The sequence below is a fragment of the Uranotaenia lowii genome, chromosome 2 (assembly GCF_029784155.1).
Source record: "Uranotaenia lowii strain MFRU-FL chromosome 2, ASM2978415v1, whole genome shotgun sequence".
NCBI lineage: Eukaryota > Metazoa > Arthropoda > Insecta > Diptera > Culicidae > Uranotaenia > Uranotaenia lowii.
In genome coordinates, this window is record NC_073692.1 from 377,920,296 (window position 1) to 377,929,796 (window position 9,501).

At 34.4% G+C, this 9,501-nt stretch overlaps 1 long non-coding RNA gene across 8 annotated transcripts; it reads left to right on the forward strand.

Moving 5' to 3' along the window:
* Positions 1 to 2,975: 2,975 nt before the first annotated feature.
* On the forward strand, positions 2,976 to 9,126 carry LOC129749251 (uncharacterized). Of its 8 annotated transcripts, XR_008737985.1 has the most exons (12): positions 2,976 to 3,288; positions 3,369 to 3,520; positions 3,945 to 4,093; positions 4,161 to 4,628; positions 4,695 to 5,016; positions 6,046 to 6,122; positions 6,186 to 6,471; positions 6,535 to 7,248; positions 7,309 to 7,556; positions 7,917 to 7,974; positions 8,045 to 8,142; positions 8,209 to 9,126. It is a non-coding gene; the product is annotated as an uncharacterized LOC129749251 (long non-coding RNA). The 8 variants fall into 8 exon arrangements; XR_008737984.1 differs by adding an exon at positions 3,590 to 3,826 and having other exon boundaries at positions 7,309 to 8,142; XR_008737983.1 differs by having other exon boundaries at positions 7,309 to 7,974.
* Positions 9,127 to 9,501: the final 375 nt, after the last annotated feature.

Below are 9,501 nucleotides of genomic sequence, written 5' to 3' on the forward strand. Positions count from 1 at the left end.
CGCTCGTTCTCACGCACACCTACGTATGGAATAACTCGAAACCCGAAACTTGCTTTTTTATTCTGACGGTTCTAGAGCCAAATCCGGAATCAAAAAAAAATACGCCATATGTTCTATTTTCAATCTATCAAATGGCCTGGCTTCGACCAGACCGAACTGAACGCCATTAGAATTTTTTTAAACTGCAGATTTTGAAACTCATGTCATTCGTTTGCGAGACCAAAACGAGTAAATTTATTCACTGGGATGTGTTCCTTGGGTTGTAAACTATTGGTTCTGGTTGATAAGTTTTACAGATATTGTCTAAAGGTGAAAATATTAGTACATTAAACTCAAGTGTCTCGGAAAACTGCTGATGGCGTTCAGTTCGATCTGGTCGAATCCCGACCAAATATCCTTTTTTCATTATTACTTTATTACTTTAAATTTTCGTTTTCAAAGTTTGCAGCTTCCATTTTTAAATAATTGAGTTAATTAAGAATAGTTACCTTCTAATAAATTTTTTTCAATAAACAGCAAAATTTTTTTATTTCTGCCATTATTTATTCAAAGCGTTTTAAATTTCTCATATGAAAACATTTACATAGTTTTCAAACTTATTTTCTCATTTTTTTTTTACAATCCATCAAAAATTGATTTTTTTTTATCATGTGTAATACCTTCCTTTGGCTGAGTTAAAAAAAATCGTTCTAGCTTCATATTAAATCCTTATTTTCCGTCACTTCTTTAACTTTACGTCAGCATAGTTTTAAATTTCTTGTTTCTCCAATCTTCCAATTCACTAACTCATACAATTTTTAGTTTAATCTATCAAAAACTCCTTTTTTCATCATTTTCTAAACTCTCGGCAGAGTTTTTGCCTTTCGTCAGAGTCTTTCGTTTGTAATAATAACACCTTATATTCTAATTTAACTCACTCACAAAACTTCCCTTCCGTTTATCCATTAAGTTCCCTGTTTCCCATTGAAATTTCTTAAACAAATTTTTTTAAATTTTCAAAAGCACTTTTTTTTAAGTTTATTTGTCCTACGTTTTGAATTTCTTATTTGTTTAAACATATAAATTATTCTCATTTAAAATTTTATTTTGTCGCAAATAATCTTTCGTTGATTTCAACACATAAAAAATCCTTTTTCTAACCTCTAAAAATCTTCTCATTATCGAATTCTTTATTCTTATTCATAACTTTTTCGATGTATATATATTAAATTTATCAAAAAAAAAATAGTTTTTCACCATATTTCATACTTAACGTTGGTTGAGCTTAAATTTCTTGTATGTAAGAATCCATTTATTTTCAAATTATACTCTCTCATGATTTTTTATCCATTAAATGATTTGTTTTTTTTTTTAATAATTTCTTTTACCTTACGTTGACAGGTTTAAAATCTTTCATTTGTGAGAATCTATCTCATTCTCCAATTTCAATCACTCATAAATCAATTTCGTTATTTATCGGCTATAATTATCTCGTTTCCCAATTATACTTTCTGAAACATAGTTTATTATTTGTAATCCATAAAAAATCTTAATTTTTCTTACCTTACGTTGTCAGAGTTTTACTCTTTCTCGTTTGTAAGAAATCTATCCCATTAATAATTGTAATAAATTACTATCATACTTATTTTTTTTAAATCCATCAATTTTTTTCATTCGTCGCCCCGTCATACGTAGTTGACAGATTTCTTATTGGTTGAAATTCATCTCATTTTGAAATTTTACTTTATCAAAAAATTTCGTTGTTTTTAACACAACAGAATCCTGCTCATTTTCTAATTTTATTATTTGTAAATCTTTATTTGAAACGGCTCGTACCTTTAGAGCACCTGCAACGGGTCAGGCGTAAATATTGGTTTTAAGTATATCAGTTTAAGCAAAATTTGAAATTTTAGAATCGGCTAAAACACCCACTCCCCACCGGTGTAGGAGCAAATTTAAAACGGAAACACTTTCATTGCAGACACTCAATAATTGAGAAGAAAAAACCCATGTTATTGGAAAAATTGCATAAGTTTTGAGTTTCAAGGTTAGTTGTCTTAAAATTAATTCTACGAATATTCTTTTTGACAGAACAATGATTTCAACTATTCTACCAGGATTTCATTAATTTAAAAGCAAAAATGACTACACAACGAGGAAAAAAGGTCAATTGAAACAATTCTTCAATTAATTCAATCAAATTGCTTTGAATCAATGGAATAAAGTTTTGTTGAAATGAAATGAAAAAGCAATTTTTTTTCAAGTTATTGCTGACATTGATAAAGGAAACGAGAAATGTTCATCCCAAAGTCAAAGGAAATTTTCCCTTGATTTGTCGACATTTTTGTTTGACAAAAACTTGTTTCACTATTTGTAAATTTATGTATGGATACAGAAAAATATGCTAATATTGACGAAAACTCCGAGCAATCCATACGAAACTAAAAATCTCTCAATATCTCAAATAAAACAAAAATTATAGAACAAACAATAAACATTTATTTTACCTCATCGAAAAAGTATTAAAATTTTCTTTTCGTTTATTTTTTTCAAATTTTAGAACGCTGACTGGATTCACTAATTCGTCGAGCCCAAATGAAAAGCTTTTTATTCAATTATATTTTTTAAATCGAGAATAATGTGACATCTATTATTTATACTTGATATGGTTTTTATTAACATCTATTCTCAATTTATGTTACGTATAGGGTGGTTGAAGCGAAAAAAAACATTCAAATAATATCTCAAAAAGAAACTATTATCACACCCAATGTTACCCAAACATGTGTGAAAGAAATCATTGTTGGCTAAAATTTTCTCACCGTGAACTAAATCGGTCTGTCGTATATTTTGAAATCCTGTTCCAAATTTGCATGAATTTGGAACAAAGGCGTATAACTGTTGGGAATTTTGAAATCGATAACTGTGCTAAAACAGCAATATACGCCACCGGTGCCAGCCGAAATGTTTTAGCGTGGTCGAAAACCGCCCTGTCAGGAAGGTTTGCTCAATCGGGCCGATTACAAAACAGAGATGCCAGCACTCGAATTCTAGCGGTTAGAATTCGATCTATTATCGGCTCGATTTCCATCCGCCTGCTCGATTGCTCGAAAACCGACGATATTTTTTGCAGTGCTGCTATGAACAAAACGAAACACGAGCAGTTTTCAATTGCAGCAATCTGGGCGCGTGTTTCGTTTTGGTGCGTGATTGTTGTGTTGTGAATGTTTCCGCTGTTTTTGTTCAGAAACATTTTGAGCGCTGTAGTAAAAAAAACCATTGTCCGGCGATAATTTAATAATAAGCAAGGTATGTTAAGATTGATTGAATTCTAAACAATCAAGTTTTATTTACATATATAATTTTCTAACCCATTATCGTCCCCACAGTAAACATCGGCTCATGCAAACAAAGCTTCCAAGGAAATGTCCCGTGGGTAAAAGCTTTGGTGGAATTTCATCCGGACCCACTCAGAGGTGGTCGCTTCACTTGGATGACTTTTAATTATTTTTTGGCGTGATACTTAAAAGTGGAAAGCAAGGTAAGTACCGATGTAAAAAAAATTTTCTTTTTCAAGATTAAAATTTTAATTCTTGTTGATCCAATCTAGATTCGAATTTTGAAAATGTTTGATTGATTGCATTTGAATATCCTCTGAACCGATCATTTTCATCGGTTAAGGTCGCGGTACACCTCAGGTGAAAATGAAAAATCTTATTTTGTCAAAAACTCAAAAAAGTGACACATATTGGCTTAGTAACATGGTGGAATCGTTGGGGAATAGTTAAAAGCTGAATTTCGAACCGGTCTCAGAGTTCCCCAGCAACACCCAGGCCAGCATGCAAAAGTAAAATTATTTGAATTTCTATGTTCAGCGGTTTTTTTTTTCAAATAGATCAAATGAAGTTATATTTTCCGATCGTAAAATTTTACCATAAAAATAATTAATGATTTTGCCTTCTCAGATCTCTTGCGCTTGCAGTTCCATGATGTTAACGTATGAAGTCGTATGGGGTATATGGTCGACTTTGCCGGTCCATCATTTTAATGCAAAAAAAACGCGCACAACAGAAGAAGAGAAAATCAAACATAAAACTGGCCCCGTTTCCGTTTGGTAAGTTCTTATTTACTATTAACCATTAAGGAACAATTAAAAAAAAACACCCCCTAACTATTTCCAGTGAAGCTGTTTTCATTAGTGGTTGCACTAAGCAATAGCTAATGCCTTCTTCAGCAGTCTCGCCAAACTGGAAAAGCGGTGAACTTGACGGTAATCCCGGTGGATTAGAACAAAGTCTTCGTGAATCCTCCACTTCCAGCCGACATAATGGGAAGTTCAACACCGTCACTCAACTATTAGCTTAAAAGCAGCAAAAACTGTTGGTGTCAGCAGCAACTGCAACAGCAGTATCAGCATCGGTTTTTCACCTGCTGCGTCGTCGAAACCTTCGGTGGCCGGATCCAATTTCGGGTCGACTATGCGAGACCGCGCCCCCACAATCTGCAACAATAGGCTGTGCTAAATCCTAAGTTCAGACAATAGGTACAAACAGTCTTACTCCTGTTCGATGTGATCATAGAATGAAAGCTACAGATTTAGAGGAATACTAGAGCTGAGAACGAGTTGCTGGGTATGAGGACGATAACAGGTAATCAAAGCTCTTGTAATAATATTTTTTGCTATTTATTACATTATTTCAGTATTTGTCCTAAAGCTATTTTTTAGTGAAGTGCAGCAGTTGTAATTGGATCCACTAGATGCAACATAATAAAAGGGGCGCTAAGACGGACGAATGCTGTGGTCCTGTGTGTATTCATTGTATACCGTGGATTCCTCGCAATGCATGTGAAGACGTTTTTGGCTCAGGAGATTGCCATCGATGCCAGTATCAATCTGCAGGATAATTGCACATAAAAAGAATCGTCCGTTCAACATGACTTTTTTTAACTCATCGCTTTTGGGATTTCTACAAACAGCTAAATCGGACGATGTCGATTCGATGATGGACGTAAAAGAGCGAAAGGTTACTTATAATGGTAAGTTTTCCAATTTTTTTATTTATTATTTTCGATAGATTTTTTTTTATAATCAAAAGATCAATACCAAAATTTTTTTTGTCAATTTAAATTCAACTAAGAGGATCAGGATGCAACATGAAAAACACAGATTCAGATTACTTATTCATTAAATTAGCTCTGAGAACCATAGTCAGAATCAGAGAAATGATAATTATCAATAATCTTTTTAACTCAGGCGTATAATCAAGAGTAAAAATTTAAAAATTAAAACTTAAAAATATAACTTTAAATTAACGATTAGCTATTTCAGTTATTCTTATGCTTTATATTGAAACTTTTTAAATACATGTACTCCTAATTTTTCGGAGTTCGACCAGACCGAAATGAACGCTAATAGCATTGAGCTTTACGCAATAGTAAATAGTAAGCAAGTATTGCAATAGTAAATAGTAAGCAAGTATTGCAATAGTAAATAGTAAGCAAGTATTGCAATAGTAAAAAGTAAGCAAGTATTGAAAAAGTTAGCTTGAGCTTTACGTACAACTATTTTCTTGTACAGACAAACACTATAAATTCAAATAAGTGCAATTAGTAGTTCATAATCCTAGAAGTTTTTTCAGGTCAATCAAACTCGCTGTTTTGATCTAGCAGCGACTGTTGTATCAATTTTCTTATGGTGCTTAGTCCAGCCTGGTCGAATCTCGACCAATTATGCTTAGATGGGTTATGATAAACCTATAAATAGGTATCATGATTATGAATCTAGTTTAAAAAAAACATTGAGTCATTCTTAAGAATTGAGAAATTTTTCGTAGGTATTTGAGAATTATTTTTTTTTTATTAAGTACCTGTTCTACTTTTTTAAATTAAGCACAAACATTCAAAATAACAAGCACCAATGAGCTTAACCAAAACCTACTAAAGGGAAAAAATGAACTTAAAATGAAAAAAATCTAACAAAAAAATTAACTTCAATTTTTTTCAAATCAAATTTTTAAATCAAGTTATCGATTTTGTAATTATTTTACATCTTATTTAATTTTCCAGGTTTACCGAACTCTTTGACTCCGAAGTTTGTCCCAACCAAGCAGCTGTTGCTGATGACTATGAGTTCGATTACGTAGGTAATTTTTAAATAATTCGTTTTGATCATAGATCATCTATTCATTCTATTCTATTCATTCCAGCTTTGTAGAGATTAGCTAAAGGAATTCTAGTAATTTGATGACAGCTCCAGATGATGTTGAAGTAAATAAATAACGATTTTCCACTTTCACTGACGAGTTGTTACCTTGTCGCGATAGCGATGCCACAGACACGGTCAGTGAATGCATTCGTCGAGAAAGTGGGTGAAACTATATTTGGGCCCAGTCATAGCTTCCCTACCGATCACCCACCGTACAATTAATAGCTCTGGTATGGATGTCCTTCACGTGCCTACATCGTAGCCTCCACCGCTTGGTCGGTCCAGTGGTATGTTCAATTTATGCATCAACAATTGCTATTCAAATTTAGTAATTTTTTTTTCATTTACAGAAAAAGATGCATGCACTATACTTTTGTCGGAAGATGAATCCCTCAAAAAGGGTTTTGGCACAAAAAACTAAACCCACATTTCGATTCGATCACCCGGGAGTTTTTTTAGTTGCCATAAGCAATGATACTAATCTGCAGAATGATTCTGGTAGCCATTTTTATAGCCGTAACTTTTAACATGCAACGTCAAAGATGTAAATGCGAGGAAAATACATTAAGAAAAATTCAATAAAATAAATTTGAAGATGATTTACCGTGATTTACCATCGAAATAAACCTCCGGTGGTACAGAACAAGGTCATCAACAAAAAAGCCCAGTAGCAACAGCAACAGAAGCATCAAAGCTAGCCCAAAACTTTTTTACGGAGGTGTTGAAAAACTAGTATCTTGTCAACCAATTTCGTAAATTGAGTCTACCATTTCCGAAAATTTCGGAGGGTACGAAACCGCAGCTAGACCAAGTATATCAACTACTTCAATCAATATTCCTCCGTATTTTCTCGGATAATGATGAAGTTGTGAAAAAATCGGGATCTCAACCTACTAGGAAAACAAGTTCGACTGCTACCACTGCATGTGCTATAACAACAATTGGTGCACCAACGTTCAGCTCCGGAACGATGACTGGTAATTTGAGTGATTCTATTTAAGATCAGTATTGGTCAGTGAGATCATCGAAAGGAATTTTATTGAACAAGTTTTTTTTAATGTTATGTAAGTTAAACGACATGCTATCTATTAATCGATGTCATATTCGTTTTTCTTTCGTTTCAGTTTCAGTCAACAGAAAAAAATTTTACGGGCAACGTTCGGCTGCATCAATTCGATGGGTTCCAGATTGAAAAGCGGGACAAGTATTCACATGAGATGAAACTGCCAATATAAACGTACCAACCAAATCATTAAAATCGTCGAGTGTTTCAACAGCATCAGACAAACAGATACCGCGGCCTGCCTAACCTACACTATGAAGCACACAAGAAAAAAGTTCGACCTAAATTCCTTGGCTGTGTACTCTGAAGGTAGTTATGATAAGTAATGGAAGAGAAAGAGAAATTGACGAACCATCAGATCTTACTATTGCTAGAATAGAAATCAGGACATTGATGCCTGTCAATATTAATATTGTTCAATATTGACGCCAATAATGTGTTCTCACAATTTGTCATTATAATGTTTGTTAATATTTAATAGACATCTCATACAAAATATGAAAAACAAATAGAAAAATCCATTAATTTGAGAAAATTAGGTAAAGTCGGAGTGCTATCGATTTGGCCGACGAAGAATCGAATAAAGAGAAATTCTGGTGCTCCTTTTTACGTGAAGACTTTTTTGAAACGTTTTTGTTAACATTTTTATCTTTATTTTTAATCTTTCAGATTCTATCGAAATATTCACAAACTGCTCTTCGAAGGCCCCATTCTAAAAGAACTCTAGGTAGATTGTATGGAATATATATTTTTTACTACTCCCAACAATGAATAGAGCAAATTAATTTAAAAAAAAGGAAACCCAGTAGCGCCACGACCAATGAAGAGCCGTCATCTGGTGCTGGAAACGGTTCCGACGCAGTCATTCCCTCAGTGGTTGCATCAACAATTTCCGGTATAGAATACATTTCCCTACCAGCCGTTCAGCCATCATCGATTAATATGAAATTTTCTATTGCAGTTCCGAAGGCCACCACCATTCCTTCCATCCCACCAGGAATGTTCGCCCAACACATCGTATCAGCCGCTGCTTATACCTCTTCTTGTGCCATTACCGATAAAGAAGCGGAAGATGGTGACGACGATTATGCATCGTTTCCAGCGAATATGATCTTCGGTCAGTCAAAATGGGCGATGAAGATTAGAATCAGGTGTTCTGTGGCCGTTCAAAGTTGTTCAGGACGACAAACAGTTTAAGAGGCCTCGGCGAGTTGAAATTTTGTGTAGCAAAACTGATCCAAGCAAATTTCGAATTGTCATGCGAGGCGAACAGATGCACAAAATTGCTGCCAACCATTCGATTGAATAAGCTTGCGCCAAACATCGCAATGTTTTATAGTCGAAGAGGCAGCAAACGAATGTATTAGAAGAACAAAAACTAAAAAATAAACTAATGAAATAAAAATCTAGCTTTTTGTAACAAAACCGAAAAACCTAAATGAATGGCAACAATGCTAATTGGCCCAGAAACGGTTCGAAAAACCGTTCTGTTTCGGTCCGAAATCGGTCCTTTTTTACAGATGGATGCTATGGCAATCGGCCCAGAATCGGTTCGAAAAATCGTTCGGATTCGGTCCGAAATCGGTTCTTTTTTTCGGATAGAGGCTATGGCAATCGACCCAGAATCGGTTCGAAAATTCGTTCGGTTTCGGTCCGATATCGGTCCTTTTTTCGGATGGACGCTATGGCAATCGGCCCAGAAACGGTTCGAAAACCATTAGGTTTCGGTCCGAAAACGGTTCGCTTGTTTTGACATTTGATCTGCTCGAACTGGTTGAAAAAACTTATCGTCGTCCGAAAAAGTGTTTCATTTTCGCACGATTTTCTACTAAACTCGGCCCGATTTCTTATACGATTTCGGACCGATCGAGCAGATGAACGGACAAAAATCGGGCCGATTTCGGGCGATTTTTCCTGTCTGGGCGTGTTTTGCATCTGGGAGTAACTGGCAGCACTGGTGTGTAAAGGTTTATGGTTCCACGCGGAATTTTATTTTTAAGTTTTATTAAGAAATGTGACCGATATGGAATATTAAAAGTGCTCAGTGAACGCGAGAAAACATATTCTTCGACCTCTCAGTTTTATCTTTCCACGAAGTTAAATATTTGGTAAGTTATAAGAATTTTATGTTGGTCTCGGTAGATAGAAAATGAAGGAGAAACATTAGATATATGCCTCTGAAGCAAATCTGTCCAGGTAAGAGAAAAGATGCACAGGAAAAAAAAATCAATGTTTGTTTGTTTTGAATTCCTCT